A 19,532-nucleotide genomic window follows, 5' to 3' on the forward strand; every position below is an offset into this window, starting at 1 on the left:
CATTTAAGAAGGATAGTTGGAAAGACAAAATGGGATAGATTAAGCAACGAGACTATTAGGAGAATGGCCAACCAAGAACCAATAATGAACAAACTAAAAAAGAGACAAATGAATTGAACAACAGAATTACGAGAAGAATCCACGAAGCAAGGAACATTGCAAAAAGAAAAAGAGGCAGACCAAGAAAAAAATGGATACAGCAAATAGTAGAGGCGGGAAAAGTTAAAGGAAAATCACTCGAGGAATTAAAAATAATGGCGGAAAACAGAAAAGAATGGAAGATATGGGTGAATGTTAATTAAAATGGCGATCCCAAATCCGACACCCTGATAGGGTACAAGGAAGGGGAGAAAGAAAGAAAGAAACTGTGTACTAGTTCCTTCCATTCTCTTCTATTTCTTGCTCTGTTTTTGAATTCACGTTATTTTGGTCCAATTTTTTGTTGTCTCGTTGTAGTTTTTTTCCAGCTGTTATCTGGTCTTTCTCTCTTTCTTTTCTCTTCTGCTTGGTATTCAAGTGCTTGTCTCGCTATGTTGTTTTGATCTTTTCTCAGGGTAAGATCAATCCATTTCTATCTTTTTCCTTGATTGTAGTAGATATTTTAATTTGCTTTGTCCTTTCCCATAGTTTTGTATTAATTATCTCTAAGAAACAACCTCTACTTAAAAAATGATAGCGTATGATTTTAGGACATTAGAGAAAGCCAATAGGGAACCCATTATACTCTCTGACCTAGCTATTCTATCCAACTTTGAATCGTTTGAAAATTAATAAGTTTAATTTTTAAACAAATGTTCCTTTATAAATGTTTGAATGTTCCTGTCGTTATCCGATATGTAGCCTTGGGGTAACAAACACTGGGACAACATTGGAGCTAATACTCTACGCCAGTCTATGCAGTAGGCACTACTATGAATGTATCACTGTAGACTACACGTTTTGTTTGATTTTACAAACTGATTCCGGTTCAAATGATTATGATACTTTATTTAACCTGTTGAATTTGTCGATCTATGTGTTATCTGAAAGCAACACGTAAATATTGTTTATCGTATAACAATTTGCCAATAAACTTCTTGTCTGTCAATCGATGTTGCGTTTTTTTTGTGGTCGTCCGTTAGATGTGTCCTCCGTACAGGTTTTCTGTGTAGAAAATTAATCTCTAATCTTTCTCCGCACTATCTCATAAATTACCAGCAGTTCATTTGCCATTTCTGTGAGACCGAAAGAATAGGAAAGTATGAAAGTAACAAATATATCTCCCATATAAAATAATATTATGCTCTGTTTTTAAACCAGGAGGAGTAATTCTTTACCACGGCCTAATGCTTGTTTGTAATTGGTCCAACCTCAGGCAAGTTTACCCCACTGTTATGAAATTTTGACACTATTGGCATTTCATAGGTTCTTCTTCTTAGGGTGCCTGTCCGTTCCGACCGTTGGCGATCATTCTGGCTATGATGACTTTGTTAGTTGCTATACGGAATAGTTGTGTTGAGGTCTTTCTATACCATGCTCTCAGGTTAGCAAGCCAGGATATTCTTCTTCGTCCTGGGGCCCTTTTTCCTTCAATTTTACCTTGTAAAATGCGCTGGAGTAGCTCGTATCTGCCTTGATTTCTCATTATATGCCCCAAGTACCGCAGCTTACGATCCTTCACGATGTTGACTAAATCTGCGGTTGTGTTCATGTTCATCCTCCGTAGTACTTCTTCATTGGTGACTTTGTCTGTCCATGATATCTTCAGGCTCCTTCTGTACAACCATAGCTCAAAAGCCTGAAGTTTCGATAGAGTTTCCGCCTTCAATGACCACGTTTCTACTCCATATAGAAGCACTGAGTACACGTAACATTTAAGGAGCCTTATTTTTGTTTTTAGAGTGATGTCATGGCTCTTGAACACAGAGCTCATAGTCAAGAATGCACTTTTTGCCTTTCCGATGCGACTTCTAATCTCTTGGGTTTTGTCATACGACTCATTGATTATAGTTGCCATATAGTTGTATTGTGAGACACGTTCAATTCTCATTTGGTTCACATACAGATTTACTCCAGTTATGTTTTGCTTGCTGATGATCATTAGCTTGGTTTTGCTGGTGTTTATATGTAGTCCATATGTTCTACTGGTTTTAGTTATTTTATTCATTAAGTTTTGCAGCCCTTCTATGGTATTGGAAAACACTATTGTATCATCTGCATATCGCAGGTTACTGAGCTTTGACTCCATTTATTGAGATGCCTTCATCAATATCTTTTAGAGCCTCTTCAAAAATGTGCTCTGAGTACAGATTGAATATCAGCGGTGAAATTATGCATCCCTGTCTCACTCCCCTTAAGATTTTGACCTGATCTGTATATTTTCCATCTATTCGGAGCACTGCTGATTGATTCCAATACAGGTTAGCTATTATTTTTAGGTCTCTTCCGTCAATCCCTGTCCTCTTCAGCACTTCCATCATTTGTTCATGTCGGACTCTATCGAAAGCCTATTTGTAGTCAATCAGGCATGCAAAAACATCACAGCTGACATCTCTACATTTCTGAAACAACACCTTTACGCTAAATAAAGCCTCCCTCGTACCAAAGGCGTTCACAAATCCAAACTGATTGGGCGCAATTTGTTCTTCGCATTTTCGGTAAATTCTATTATGGATGACTTTTAAAAACAGCTTAAGAAGATGGCTCATTAGGCTTATGGTCCTATAGTCTTCACAAACTTTTGCTCCTGGTTTTTTGGGCAACGGTACAAACTCAGATTTGAGCCAATCTGCTGGTATTTTTCCTGCCTTGTATATGTCATTAAATATTTCAGCTATTATTTTTATTTGTGCTCCATCTAATAGCTTTAGCAGTTCTGCAGGTATTTCATCAAGTCCCGGTGCCTTTCCATCCTTCATTTGTCTGATAGCTGTGGTTTATTCTTCTGGTAGGATTTCAGGACCTGAATTATCTTCAATGGTGGGTTTTTTCCTGTTCTAAGGTGGAGGAAAAGTTTCCCCAAGTATTCTTCCCATACTTTCTTTTTATCTTCTTTGGTTATGGCAAGATTGCCTTCATCATCTGTTATTTTTCCGCTGCTGCGTTTTCGGAACTTGCCAGCTATTTCTTTACCTTTCGATGGACATTGAAATTGTCATATCGACTCTGATACTCCTCTATTTCTTGACATTGTTCTGTTTTTTGTTTCTCTTTTGCTTCTCTTGTAACCCTCTTCATTCTGACTTTGAAATTACCTACAACTGGTACATGATCAGAATTTATGTCTGCCCCCGGGTATGTTTTGACATATGTACAGCTGTTCCTATACCTCTTATTTACTAGTATGTAATCAATCTGATTTCTCACAATCCTTTCCACAGAATCCTGTGGAGATTTCCAGGTGTACAGTTTCTTTGGGTGTAACTTAAACCAGGTGTTCGTTATTACTAATTGATTTGCTTCCGCAAAAATTTCCAATGTATCTCCTCGATCGTTCCGGTTTCCTAGTCCAAATGGTCCACTGCAGATGATGTTTTGCTAGCCCCAACTTTGGCATTGAAGTCACCCATGACAATTGTTAGGTCTTGCTTTTTCAACTTTTTCACGACTTCATCAATGCTACTGTATAGTTCTTCTACCTCTTCTTCTGTTCCTTCTGTTGTAGGTGCATACACTTAAATTATATTGATGTCGATTGGTCTTGCTTTCAGTTATATGAGCATAACTCTTGCTGAGACTGGGATGAAGTTGTCAACAGATTTTGCAACTTCTTTCGTCAATATAATACCGACACCTAATTCATGTTTGACGTTATCTGTTCCAGAGTAGTAAACGCGGTGTTCTCCGATATTTGCGGTTCCTGAGCCTGGCCAACGCATCTCGCTTATTCCTAGAATATTTAATTTCATGTGTGTCATTTCTTGGATTGCGTTCTGACTTTTACCTTCCTGTGCCATGGTTTTCACGTTCCATGTGCCTATTCTCATGTTTTCTTAGCATTTTAATCTATTAGTTATACTTGTAACTGCTCCTCCCGGAGATCCGATTGAGGAGCTTACTCCGGAATTGAATTTCGCTGCAAGCATAGCCATTTGATTCTACTAGGACTTATCCAATCCAGATCTTTAATGAAGTGTCTTGTGCCCATTCTTTCTTCCTCATCTCTATGCTCCCTCAGCTCCAGGACAAAGGGGTGCCCTACCGTTTACTCGCTCCTCCACCCGAAGCTGTTGGTCAGTAAATGGGGATTGCTTATTCCGGCAATCACTCGGTCCCTATCTGCGTCAGCCATCAAACGTTGATGTTGCCCACCTTATACCACGTGGAGATGCAGATTCGGATTTTTCCTTCATAAAGATTAAGACCTTTCGGCATTTCCTAATCTCTCCAGAGCTTTGGAAGGTAAGCTTTAGATTTCATAGGTTAATTAAGCTATATCAGCGATTTTTTATGTCTTCTGCGTTATTCCTTTAATTTTTAGATTTTTAGTCCGATTTTATATAAAAAACAGGTGTTTTTGAACTCTTTAGCCACGTATTAGTATATGTAATACATATAATATTTATGAATTATCGTCGATATGATCTACCAAAAACGAAGATGTATTTGGTGATTTTTCTAGTGACTTTCTTGGGTGTCTATCTGTCTTTTTAGTTTACTCCTCCTGGTTTAAAAACAAAGCATAGTTAAGAATGATCATGCCACGCAGGTAAATACTTTGTATGCAACATATTCAGTATGTATAATCAAACCATCAATATCTCATTAATAAATGGCGCAAGAAGTCGTCTTGTCTGATAGGGGTTTTGTTTTATACTCCGTCCATTGACACATTTCTTACTTAAATCTTTTATTATCAAGATCAAGTAATTTCAAGGAAATCTTGCACATTTAGGGATTTTTTTACCTCGAAAATCTTTGTAGGTAGGCGCATGACTGCAATAAACCTATAAAATATTATAATTTTATAATCACTACCCCTTTGATATTACCCGACAGTTTATATCTCAGTACTTTTATTGGAAATATTTAGTTTTACCTCCGCAGTGGAAAGTACAATAAAAGCCGAAGGAGTTCTGGTTACACAAGAACCTCAATAAAATTTAAAACCCCATTGTCAAGTCGGCAAACGTCAGTCGCATTGCCTGGCCGTTAATATTCCTTGGGTAAATAAAGTGTTCTTAGCAAAAGTTGATAATTTTTCAATTATTAAGTGAACGATGAACGTGCTTTTACTCGGTTTTATAATAATCTGGTATCTAGATGTATATTATACCTGAAAGAGTTTTAAATTGTTCTTCGATGAATCATAAGTAGGAAAATAAAATTTTAATTTACGGATATGAAAGGTGGCAGAAATCATAGTGACACTAAAACCTGGAAAACCTCCACAAGAAGCTTCTTCATATATGCCTACTTCACAGTTCATGTAGAAATTATATGAAAAATTACCTTTGAAGAGACTAAAACCGATTATAGAGGAAAAAAATCTAATTCCTAATCATCAGTTTGGGTTTAGAGAAAGTCACTCAACGATAGATCAGGTGCATGGAATAACAGATACACCTATATATAGTAGAAAAAGCTCTAGAAGAAACAAAGTCAGTTCTGCAATTTTTCTCGCAGGCTTTTGACAAAGTGAGGCATGACGGATTATGTCATAAAATGAGATGCTGCTTATCAAAACAATACTCTCAACTACTAGAATTATATACATTCGACAGATACTTTCAAGTTAAAAATAGCAATACCTTTTTAATCATAAGATTTATGCTGGAGTTTTACTAAATAAAAAAAGTCGGCAAAACTAAGTCAGTCGTTTTGCCTGGATGTTAATATTCCTTGGCCAAAGCTTCTTAGCAAAAGTTGATGTTTTTCAATTACGTATTAGATAAACGTGGCCATCATTCTCTTTGCCTTATCCCTATGCGGGGTCGGCTTCCCTAATTGCATTTCTCCACACAATTCTATCTTGGGTCATATCAATGTCAATCCCTTTTACCAACATGTCCTGCCTTATCGTCTCCCCCAGGTCTTCTTTGGTCTTCCTCTCCTACTCCTTCCAGCAATCTGCACTTCAGCTATTCTTCGTATTGGGTGATTAACGTCTCGACGTTGAACATGACCAAACCATCTTAACCTATGCTCTCTCATTTTGGCATCAATTGGTGCCACACCTAGACTTCCCCTAATATACTCATTTCTAATTTTATCCTTCTTTGTCACTCCACTCATCTATCTAGCATTCTCATTTCCGCCACATGCATTCGTTGTTCCTCTTTCTTCTTTACTGCCCAACATTCAGTTCCGTACATCATAGCCGGTCTTATGGATGTTTTATAGAATTTTCCCTTCAGCTTCATTGGAATTTTTCTGTCACATAACACACCACTCGCTTCTTTCCACTTTATCCATCCAGCCCTAATTCTACTGCATGCATCTCCATCTATTTCTCCATTACTCTGTAATACCGATCCTATAGGTACTTAAAACTATTGCTTTTTACAATCAGTTCACCATCCAAAGATACCATTTTATTTGTAGTAACTCCATCTTTAAATGAACATTCCAAATACTCTGTTTTTGTCCTACTAAGTTTTAAACCTTTTTTCTCCAGAGATTGCCTCCACTGTTCCAGTTTTTGTTCTAAGTCTCTTTCACTATTTCCTACTAACACGACATCATCAGCATACATTAAGCACCATGGAATGTTACCCTGTAGTTTCGCTGTTATCTGGTCCAAAACTAATGAGAATAAATACGAACTAAGCACAGAGCCTTGGTGCAGTCCTACTTTCACATGAAATTTATCAGTCTCTCCCACACCTGTCCTAACACTAGTCGTTACTCCCTCATACACATCCCTCACAAACTTTACATATTCACCAGGGACTCCTTTCTTATTGAGTGCCCACCACAGAATCTCTCGAGGAACTCTATCATATGCTTTCTCAATATCAATGAATACCATATGAGCGTTTGTTTCTTTACTCCTGTATTTTTACATCAACTGTCTTATAATGAAAATTGCATCTGTTGTTGATCTGCTCTGCATAAAGCCAAATTGATTCTCGGATATTTCGGTCTCTTCACGTATCCGTCTATCAATTACTCTTTCCCATATTTTCATGGTGTGGCTAAGCAGTTTTGTAGCCCTGTAGTTTGTACATTGTTGTATATCTCCCTTGTTTTTGTAAACAGGTACCAGTATACTGCTTCTCCATTCGTCTGGCATTTGTCCAACTTCCATTTTTCTATTAAATAGACCTGCTAGCCACCTTGTTCCTGGCTCTCCCAATGCTCTCCATACTTCCCCAGGAATATCATCTGGTCCTACTGCTTTTCCTTTCTTTATTTTTTGAAGCGCTTGAGCCACTTCCTCGTTTGTTATTTTGGTGACCATTGTTGCTACTGTCTCTGTTGACTCTACAGGCTATCTGTCAAATTCTTCATTTAATATGCTGTCAAAGTACATTCTCCATCTCTTTTTGACATCCCTTTCGTGAACTAGTATTTTATTATTTTCATCTCGGGTACATCTAATCTGATTAAAATCTTTTGCTTTCTTTGCTCTCTGTTTGGCTATCTTATATATCTTCGTTTCGCCTTCCCTGGTATCAAGTTGATCGTATAGGTTTGAATACGCTTCTGCTTTGGCTTTTGCTACTGCTACTTTCGCTTCCTTTTTCGCCACCACATAGTTTTGAAGATCTGTGTCGGATCTAGTTTCTTGCCACTTTTTATATAATTTTCTCTTCTCTTTTATTTTTCCTTGTACTTCGTTTGACCACCACCAATTCTCTTTATCCTCAAACTTTTTTCCTGACGTTTTCTCAAGTATTTCAATAGCAGTCTCTCTAATACTACTTTCCATTTTTCTCCAAATTGTATTAGGGCTTCCTTTCATGTTCCAACATATTTTTTCTACTATGTTGAACATGAAAGAATGCCCTAATACAATTTGGAGAAAAATGGCCAGTAGATAAACTTGGTAGTTGGTTTTATAACAATCTGGTATCTAGATACATGGACGAGATTTAAATTGTTCTTAGATGAATCATAAGTAGGTACGAAGATAGAATTTTAACTCATGACGATGCAATAAATATACATCAACACACGGAATATGTTGAATATAATGTTTCTTCCGTAGATATAAAACTCACTAAAATCTAATTTACTACTTTTGTTGGAAATAAGCCACATTCCACAATTTTACTTTAAAATAAGTATATTTTTGACGTTTCGATTTCCACTTCGAAAATCGTTCTCAAAATGCAAAACATTAATAAATTAAACAAATTTGATTTATTTTTACTTGGTAAAAATCCGTGGTGCCACTATAGTATGTCGTCTATCCTGAGGATGTGGTCTACCTGTGCATATCTATTGTAATTAGTGTTGCCCGCAAATGCAAGACCAAGACGAGACTTAGACAGTCTTGGTCTTGGTCTTGCGCCAGTACACCTAGTCTTGGTCTTGGTCTTGGTATTGCGCTCCCGGTCTTGGTCTTGGTCTTGGTCTTGGTCTTGGTCTTGGTCTTGCAGCAAGAGTCTTGCAAGTCTCGCAGTTGCCTATTAGCCTATTGCATATCTTTGAACAACGTAACAGAGAGGTCCATTTAAGGTGGAATATCATAGCCATAGTAAAGACCAGCCAAATTAATAAATATCTACACCAGCGGTTCTCAATCTGTGGTGCATGTACCACTGGTGGTACATATCATATTATTTGCGGTGGTACACAAAACGCAAAAACAGCCAAAATCAGCCACAATTATTATAGTTAATTAGATTAGCCAGTTATTTCAGTTAGGTGGTAACAAAAATAATAAAAAGTATTTTGTGGTACATGACTCAAAAAGATTGAGAATTACTGATCTAGACAATTGACACTAGGTGGGGTTTGAACCCACGATCTAAGTGATCCGTGCCTATGTTCTGTCTAACTAACTAAAGTTTATTAGAAACATGTATTTTATTATCCAATATAAGCGAATGAATAAAAAATATAATGTTAAGAAAATATGTGGCTATCGTTTTAATTTCAGTATTTTATAAATGCTAGAATATTCCACAGAGTGATGACACAGACTGAGAAAAAAACACAGTTTGATTGGTACCTACACCCGGTGTACAACGACAATAATTTGATTTGTCTAACAACAATATTATTACAGCGATATTTATAAAAATAAGACAACATATTAAAAAATCACTTAAATCGGAAAACAGGTTTAGGAAATTCGAAACATTAACAATGACCCGTTTATAAGGTGGTACGTAAATTTTTTGAGAAGTGTATAATATTATCGTTAGTAATAGTTATTTTCCTAACAAGTGCAGAAAGTCATACTTTTCCGCACGCGACTGCAGTTTGCCGAACGACGCGAAGCGGGAGTTCGGCAAGCAGGCGAGTGCGGAAAAGAGACTTTCTGCAAGCGTTAGGAACAATATTTTTTCTACGAGTCTTTAAAAAATGACCAAATCTTAATCAATTAATTTAATTAATATGAAAATACATACACAAATTAATTCTTTGACAAGGTTGTCAAAATCAAAGTTTCAGCATAATTGGTTAGCATGACGACGATCTTGGTTTCCATGACGACCATTCAAAACCACTGTTATTGTCTACTGACTTGACTTTCTAATATTATGTCAAAATTATTTTATTTCATCGAATTCTCGCGTTAATTTCGTTAAAACATGAACACAATAAGATATATTTGAAATAAATTAGTAAATAATATCTAAATATTAGTTTATTGCATGTATTATAATTACTTTAAGGCCATATTAACATATCTAAATTAACACGCGTGCGGAAAAGTAAAACGCGTGTGGAAAAGTAAAACGCTTGCGGAAAAGTAACACGCGTGCGGAAAAGTAAAACTTTCTAAACTAAAATGCGTGCGCGAAAGTAGACATTTTTGCACGCTCGTAGAAAAATAATATTTCGGTATTATAGGGTATCTTAAATATTATACGCGCTGTTTCCGCAAATTTTGTTTAACCGAGTGACCTCATAGCACAATCAGCAAAAACAATAATATAATAGTCTTACTATTCTATACACCGTTAAGATTTGTGTGTTTAAATTCCTAGAAAATTAATAATGAAAAAATTAATTACTTATTAGGTATATTTTTTATCAGCTAATTTTAAAAAGTTTGGATACGATTTTCGATATTATACTCGGCGTCGCAAAGCAAGAATGTTATGTTATGATTAGAAGGCGACTATTCTCATAACCCGGACAATTGGTTTCAGAGAAGTCGTCTGCTGGGAAGGATGTACAAAATATTTTATTTTTACATTGTAATAATGACCTCTGATTACGTGTCAAATATGTGAAGTGTTCTTTAAATTAATAATTTGATTCGCTATGTATGGTATTGTTCGTAATGCTCATAAGTCCAATTTTCAAAATTTTTATAACAAATATTTTTGTTTCTCATAGAGTATCTAAGAATATAGTCAAACTAATATACTCCCTAAAACGACCCTCAGTTCTAACTGCAAGACGAAAGGGTCTCTCAGGCTTAGTCTTGTTCTTGCTCAAGTCTTGCATGGTAAGTCTTGGTCTTGGTCTTGCTAAAATTAGGCGGTCTTGGTCTTGGTCTTGCGAAAACGCAAGAACAAGACCAAGACTGCAAGACCAAGACCGATTTTGTGCAACACTAATTGTAATGTGCAGGATAAGCCAATTTTGTGGCTTATTCCCAACTAAAATAGTAAATTGATATGAAAATATATTAATTTGTTAAAATAAAAGAAAAAGAACGCGTTCACATGCTAACGCGCGTTTTAATGACCTAAAACGCGCGTTAGCATGTGAAAGGTCTCAAGTAAAATGTATGTAGTTGTAACCGCGCGTTATCAAAACGCGCGTTAAGCTCCTCTCATGTGAACGGGCTCTAATTCTTATGATTTACGCGTTTTATTTAACTATATACTTGTAAAGATTTTTTGCGGACACTATACCTGTGCCGCTAAACAACCCAATAATCTTTTCTCAGAAGGGTTTGCACACAATAATAATGAAAATCTTTATGAATAAAAAAATATGAAAAAAAAATCTTTAAAAACGCTTTTTTTAGTTATGAGTGACTAAAATTTAAAATTTTATAAAAAAATTAACCAAAAAGCAAAAAATAAAAAAATCAAATTTGGAAAAAAAAGTTCGTTAAAAAAATGAAAAAATCTAACACATTCGTTAAAGAAAAGCGTGGGGCGCTATCCTCAAACCGTTTATTCGATGAAGACGCGCCCCACGCTTTTCTTTAACGAATGTGTTAGACTTGTTCATTTTTTAACGAACGTTTTTTTCGAATAATCCTTCGAGTTTGATTTTTTATTTTTTGCTTTTTAGTTAATTTTTTTTATAATATTTTAAATTTTAATCACTCATAACTAAAGAAAAGCGTTTCTTAAAGAATTTTTTTCATTTTTTTTATTTTTTACTTTTTAGTCTTACACTTTTCAAACATTCAAATATATCGTCATATTTAGAAAAGGTTGTAAGTATATGACAGATACATTTTTTGCATTTATTTCAACTTTTGATACATACATTATACATTTTCTGTAATTTCTTCATACCTTTCTTGAATCAAAATCATTATTTACACCTATTACAGTTTTCGCAGTCTTTCCATCTCTTCTACTAATACTTTACTATTACACGGTGTAGACCCTGTTAATTTCTCGTAATGCAGTTCTTCGATGCGCAAGCCGTCTATAGGTACGTATCCATATCCATACAATGGTAAACCTCCCTCGGTGTAGTAGCTCCACATAGTGGATACGTCGGTGATCGCCGCTCTGCGCTTAGGGCTTGTTCATACAGGGCGGTTTGCCAACGTCGACGTCGCGGTTTACCTGTTTTCCCCCTGTTTTTCTTGGTGACTTCAAGGGCGGCATTAGGGTGAGATCAAGTAAAACAGGGGGAAAACAGATAAATCGCGGCGTCGACGTTGGCAAACCGCTCTTATATGAACAAGTCCTTACCCTCTTCGATTCAACCGGTTTGCGGTTTATATGTAGGGGAGCGCATGCCGTATCCATTTGAGCAGCTACACCGAGCGGGGTTCACCCTTGTATGGATACGTACCTTAATGATCGCACTCGGCTCAATGCAACGTAAGCTTTGCAGGCTCAATGCAGGCTTTTAAGCCTGTCCCTACGCAAACACTTTCGGGCCCAAGTTCACGACAGCGTAGTCAACAGTCTAACCTTGCGTTTTATGGACAGTATGGCAGCATTCGTCTCTCTGCGGTGCTATACCTTTTTTTCGATGAAAACTGGATAGAAATCGGACAGAAACTGGATAAATTTGAAAGTTTATTATTTATGTATGAAGCATAACGTAAACAATTAACTTAACAAATGAAATTATGTATAGTTCATATAATTAGCTACAATCTGTAAAAGTTTCAAGTTTCTGCATTGTAAAAAAACAAGTGAATTTAAGCTTTTTCCATTAAAATCGTTTTTTTATTTAAACAATTCATAAACACAAAAAAAATTTTTGATCGACTATTCGTGTATTGTTCCCGCGAATGCATATATCTGCCAATTTTCATTCATTTGCATTGAAGAAAAGTCAGTCAAATTAACGTCTAAAGATTTGGCACAAACGATTGAACTAAATAAAAGCGTTTAAGAAAACGCACAAATCAGAAGCATTATTATTTTAATTTTTACAAATCAATACTTTGTCACATTAATTTATTATTTTAGTTGGGAATAAGCCACAAAATTGGCAAACTTTTGTTAGTTATTTATAAAGCTTGTTAATTGTTCTGTCATTTCTGCACCTCAATATTTCAGTAATTCGTTTGGTATTCCGCGTTTTCCTGCTAGACGAAGCAACGAAGCATTAAACCTAGGAATTTTGTGCAGTAAGATGAATCGTCATGCAACTTTTTGCATTCGATTAGAGAGAGTGTCAGGCAACCTTGTGAACTAAATTCATCTAGGGCAAAAATTTTTGTGCATAAGAAAATGCATTTTAAAAGTGCATCTCGAAGAGGTGAAAATGAAAAATTTAGAACTCGGGCAATATTGATGGAAATGAGTTGAATTTTTATAATCGGGGGTTTTGGGGATCGCTGAGTACGAATTTCATATCGGCGATGGTCTCCAAGGTACCTGCTGCCCACGGTGGAACTCGTCGCCTAGAGTTTTACGTTATAATCATTAAAAATCAGTCAATATCCATTATTCGGGGAGTTTTTGGGGTCGCCGGCCACGAATTTAGTGTTGGCGATGGTCTCCAAGATACCTGGTGCCCAGGGTGGAACTCGTCGCCTGGAGTTTTATCTTATAATTATTCAACATCAGTCAATAACCATTACTCTGAGGGTTTTGGGGATCGCTGAACAAGAGTTTCATGTGGTCGATGGTCTCCAAGATACCTGGTGCCCAGGGTGGAGCTCGTCGTCTGGAGTATTACGTTATAATTATTCCAATCATTTAAAACCATTACGCGAGTGGTTTTGGGGGTCGCTGAGCACGAATTTCATGACGGCGATGGTTTCCTGTGTACCTGGTGCCCAGGGTGGAACTCGTCGCCTGGAGTTTTATGTTATAATGATTCAAAATCAGTCAATAACCATTACTCTGAGGATTTTGGGGGTCGCTGAACAATAATTTCATGTGTTCGATGGTCTCCAGTGTTCGATGGTCTCCAAGGTACCTGGTGCCCAAAGTGGAACTCGTCGTCTAATGTCGAGTTTTATGTTATAATTATTACAAATCATTTAAAACCATTACTTGGGGAGTTTTGGGGATCGCTGAACATGAATTTCATGACGGTGATAGTCTCCAAGGTACCTGGTGCCCAGGGTGGAACTCGTCGCCTGGAGTTTTATAGTATAATCATACAAAATCAGTCAATAACCATTACTCTGAAGGTTTTAGGGGTCGTTGGGCATAAATTTCATGTTGGCGATGGTCTTCAAGGTAGGTATACAATAATCTAAAAAATACGTGTTAAATTAAATGTTAGTGCACGTATTCATAATCAATTTATTTGTATAATATAATGAAAAAATTAATAAAAAAGTAAAATAAAATAAAAACATATATTTACTTACTTGAAGTTACACAAATTTCTCTCTTCCGCAATTTCGAAAACCAAAATTATAAAACAGCGCAGCTATATACTGTAGATAATAAAAATTCCTTTAATACTAATCTTAAACAGCTTGATATTATAATATTATTATTTATTCTCTACTTAACAAAACTAATAAGTATAAAATATATGACTTTTTCAAAACACCAACATTAAAAACTTACTTTGCTTTAAAAACGGTATTACTTTTTAGATGTTTTTTATAATTAATTAAACATTTTTAAAAGACAAGAACAGGGTGTCCAGAAACTCTACCGACAAACGAAGACAGGAGATTCCTCAGATAATTTTAAGATATTTTAACCCAATTCACCTAGTCCGAAAATGCTTCCTAAAGGAGCTAGAGCTCTTTGAAGATGGCGTCTTGTAAGTAGTTTTTCTTAAATAACTCCAGAACGCTTCTATTGAGAAAAACGAAAATTGGTAAACGTATTTATCTTCCACAGATAAATCGACTCCATGCATTGCGAATTTCTAGTACCGGTCATAGGCGTCCGTTTTGGGTAGGGCAACAATTATTTTATCGCATAACTTTTTTATCTTTAATTTTTAAGCATTTTTGACTCTGGATTATTAAGTTGTGAGATATTCTACAACTAAAAGGTACTCTTGTTTTAGGTCGATAGGATACACCGTTTTCTAGAAAAATCGATATGAAAATTTTTCTTTTTTTGAATTTCCAAAAAAAATTTCAAAAAAAAACTATTTAGAAATCTGAAAACTGGTACGTTTATTTATATTTCATAGATGAATCGATTTCATTAACTGCGAATTTCTAGTACGGGTCATATGCGTCCGTTTTGGGTAGGTCAACGGTTATTTTATCGCATAACATTTTTCTCTTTCATTTTTAAGCATCTTTGACTCTAGATTATTAAGTTATGAGGTATTCTAGTACTAAAAGTTACTCTTGCTTTCAGTTGATAAAATACACCGTTTTTTTGAAAAATCTTTTCAATTTTTATTCAAATTCAAAAAACGAAAAATTTTCAATTCGATTTTTCTAGAAAACCGTGTGTCCTACGGACTTAAACCAAGAGTACCTTTTAGTACTAGAATACCCAACAATTTAATAATCCAGTATCAAAAATGCTTAAAAGTTGAAGACAAAAAAGTTATGCGATAAAATAACCGTTGCCCTACCCAAAACGGACGCCTATGATCGGTACTAGAAATTGGCAATGGATGGAATCGATTTATCCCTGGAAGATAAAAATACGTACCGATTTTCGTTTTTCTAAATTGAAGCGTTCTGGAGGTACTTAAGATAAACTAATTACAAGAAGCCATCTTCAAAGAGCTCTAGCTCCTTTAGGAAGCATTTTCGGACTAGGCGAATTGAGCTAAATTGTCTTAAAATTATCTGAAGAATCTCCTGTCTTCGTTTGTCGGTAGAGTTTCTGGACACCCTGTATACTATGCTTATTCACATATATACTATGCTTTGTTTTTAAACCAGGAGCAGTAAAATAAAAAGACAGTTTCACACCCAAGAAAGTCAATAGAAAAATCACCATATACATGTTTTTTGGTTGATCATATCGGCCTTCGACGGTAATCCATCAACATTATATTATACTAATACGTCGCTAAAGAGTTCGAAAAACCACTGTTCTTTTATATAAAAGCAGACTAGAAATCTAAAAATTAAAATATTACCGCAGAAAACACAAAAAATCGCTGATATAACTTAATTACCCTTGAAATGCCAATTATGTCAAAATTTCATAAATGTAATTAGTGTCAAAATTTAACGACAACTGCTTTAAAAGCGACAAAATTTTAAAATAATTTTTAAATAGGTAACTTTTTAAGATATAATATAAAAGTGTTTTAAGAAAAATTATTAATGAAAAATATATTTAGCGACCCCCAAAACACCGAAGTAATGGATATTGTCTGATATTGAATGAATGTAACAAAACTGCAGGCGACAAGTTCCACCCTAGGCACCAGGTACTTTGGAGAGCATCGCCGACATGAAATTCGTACTCAGAGACCCCAAAAACCCCCGAGTAATGGTTATTGACAGGTTTTGAATTGTTACAACATAAAACTCCAGGCGACGAGTTCCAAACTAGGCACCAGGTACCTTGGAGACCTTCGCCTGCATGAAATTCGTACTCAGCGACCCCCAAAACGCCCAGGGTAATAGTTTTTGGCTGATTTTGGATAATTATAACTAAAAACTCTAGGCAACGAGTTCCACCCTGGGCACCAGGTATCTTGGATGCCATCGCTAACATTAAATTCGTGGCCAGCGACCCCAAAAACCCCCCGACTAATGGATATTGACTGATTTTTAATGATTATAACATAGAACTCTAGGCGACGAGTTCCACCGTTGGCACCAGGTACCTTGGAGACCATCGCCGATATGAAATTCGTGCTCAGCGATCCCCAAAACCACCGAGTATAAAAATTCAACTCATTTCCGTCAATATTTCCCAAGTTCTAAATTTATCATTTTCACCTCTTCGAGATGCACTTTTAAAATGCATTTTCTTATGCACAAACATTTTTGCCCTAGATGAATTTAGTTCACAAAGTTGCCTGACACTCTCTCTAATCGAATGCAAAAAGTTCCATGACGATTCATCTTAATGCACAAAATTCCTAGGTTTTGGGCTTTTTAGTGCTTCGTTGCTTCGTCTATGCAGCTTTTCTGTTCTTTAGATTTTTGAGGGTTTTTCGAACTTCCTGTGTATTTATATTAATTTCTTCATTTGTGATAATTTCTGATGTTTCCAGTTATAGCTGTAAATTGTTCTTCCTCTGCATAGAACCTGTTTAAATTGTTACTCCATGTATCCTGTTCTATGCGTTTTGGTTCTATTAGTTCCATTACCTTCGTTCCTTGACCTGTAAGAAAATTTAAACTGTAAAGCTGGGATCCAACGAAACGTGGCTTGGTACGCCAAGAGAAATAGAAAAAGATACAACTAGTTATATACGGGAATCAAGAATCAACGCAATGAGAAATAGAGTTATTTCTTTTAAAATTTGTGATTTGCGATCCTTAGGCTAGGACCGAACCCTCTGTCCGGCGTGGACCGGAGTGAAGTCTCCCATCGTTTGTCGGTAAATGAACACGGTTCAAAGGAAGTCAGAAGTTGATACAGAATAGGTACATACTCCTCCAACCCTTCCGAGTCGGCTAGGGACTGGTACGCTCAGTGCCGCGGTAAGTTTACTATGGATTGGTCTAACTATGTTGTGTTAGAATTTTTATTATTGTATGAATTAATCAACTTACTAAAATTCCTACCGCCAACACTGGTGGTGTACCCTCGTTACTCGAGTGGACATGTTACATCGAAATGGTCCGACCTTACTTTACTTTCTCGAGTCTTACTTTACCGACTACAGTTTTTCTGCCCAGTATTGGGCTACGTCTACCCACTTTGTCTTTGCGAGCCATAAATCATCGAGGGTGCACTGTGATGGTCAAAGTCTTCATTTGTTGGGCTTGTCTAGGTCTACCCCAGACGGAACAAGCACATTCCCCTGTTGAAAAACATAAAGCCTTTGCTATTGACTTTAAGACCTGGGGGTTTGCACCCCACTTGCTCCCTACAAGTTTCCGGAGAAAATTGTTTCTCGTAGACATCTTTTGTCTTGTACTCTGACAGTGAAATTTATATGTTAGTTACCGATCTAGTATCACTCCAAGAATATTTGGGCCTCTCAGTATGTTCCAAGAAGCGTTGTCTCTCCCAAGATACATTCAGTTTAACATACGCCAAATGGTTGTTGAGATGAAATGCACATACTTGGGTTTTAGTAGGGTTTGGATTTAATGGGTTTTGTTTGTAGTAAGTTGACGTCATGTTTAAAGCCTCTTCCATTATCGACTCTACTTCTGTGAGTGTTTTCTCTTTTACGGCGATACCGAGGTCGTCGGCGTAAACAAAACTCTTAGTCTGGGGTGCATTGGTTTGTCGTTGGTGTAGAGGTTAAATAGGGACGGCGCCAGAACGCTTCATTGAGGTAGGCCATTTTTTTGGGTTCTCCATCTTCTCTTCTTTCCATTTAGTACAACGTAGAAGCTTCTATTACACAACAGTGATCTAATGATATTTACCAGGTCATAGTCAAGCACAGTGTTAGCAAGGTTCTATAGTTTATTGTATCAGGTTTATTTAGTTTATTGCCGCTGTGAGGTCTATCAAGGCTACTTCCACTATTTCGTTCTGCTCAAACCCCTTCTCTATGGACTCTGTCAGGTTCAGCACTTGGCCCGTGCACGATTTACCTGGACTGAAGCCTGTTTGTAGTGGGATTAGTTTTGCACCTAATTTTTTCTGGATGCGGTTGAAAATGAGACGTTCATACAACTTATACAAGTGCCATAGCAGGAACGGACGGTGGCTACCCGGTAATTCAGAGTCTTTCCCATAGTCCAGAAAGCCACTGCGCATCCGCTAGGAAAAATATTCTAATTCGGATTTTTTGCACAATCTTACTCAAAGAGGACTCCTTTTAACAAATTTGCATGTTGCCAGGATCAAAAGGTGGTCAAACATTTTTTAAACGATTTTTTTGTTTTTTTCCTAAAATTATTTTTTTTACATGGAAAAAAGTTTTTTTAGGTTTTTTGGATCATTCCAAATAGAAAAGGTCTTTAGTGACTTTTCTCTAAAAATGGTAGTTTTTGACATATAAGCGATTAAAAACTGAAAAATTGCGAAATCGGCCATTTTTAACCCTCAAAAACTATGTGAAAAACTGAAAATTTTAATGTTGCCAAGGTAGGTGGATATTCTTTAAACATGGATTGATGAAATTCTGAAGAGTTTTTTGCAATACAATATTCAAAACTCCTTTGTTTTTTAATTGCTAATCAAGCGTGCGCGACACTATTTTCCACCGACAGTATGGTGCAAATGAAAGGAATAAATTCGTTATTTCGTAAACCAGCAACTTTAAAGAAAAATCCCGAAACAGGTCGATTTTTATTTTAAGTTATGATATTGTGGCATATATGGTATACTAGTGACGTCATCCGTCTGGGCGTGATGAGGTAATAGATGATTTTTTTAAATGAGAATAGGGGTCGTGTGGTAGCTCATTTGAAAGGTTCTTCAATTCTCTATTCAGTAATGTAAACATTTACATAATTATTTATACAGGGTGTCCTCCTACTTCTTTTTTTGTAAAATAATTTAATTTAATAAAAAATTTTTGGACACCCTGTATAAATAATTATGTAAATGTTTATATTACTGAATAGAGAATTGAAGAACATTTCAAATGAGCTAGCACACGACCCCTATTCTCATTTAAAAAAATCATCGATTACGTCATCACGCCCAGATGGATGACGTCACTAGTATACCATATATGCCACAATATCATAACTTAAAAATAAAAATCGACCTGTTTCGGGATTTTTCCTTAAAGTCGCCGGT

The sequence above is a fragment of the Diabrotica virgifera genome, chromosome 5 (assembly GCF_917563875.1).
Source record: "Diabrotica virgifera virgifera chromosome 5, PGI_DIABVI_V3a".
Taxonomy (NCBI): domain Eukaryota; kingdom Metazoa; phylum Arthropoda; class Insecta; order Coleoptera; family Chrysomelidae; genus Diabrotica; species Diabrotica virgifera.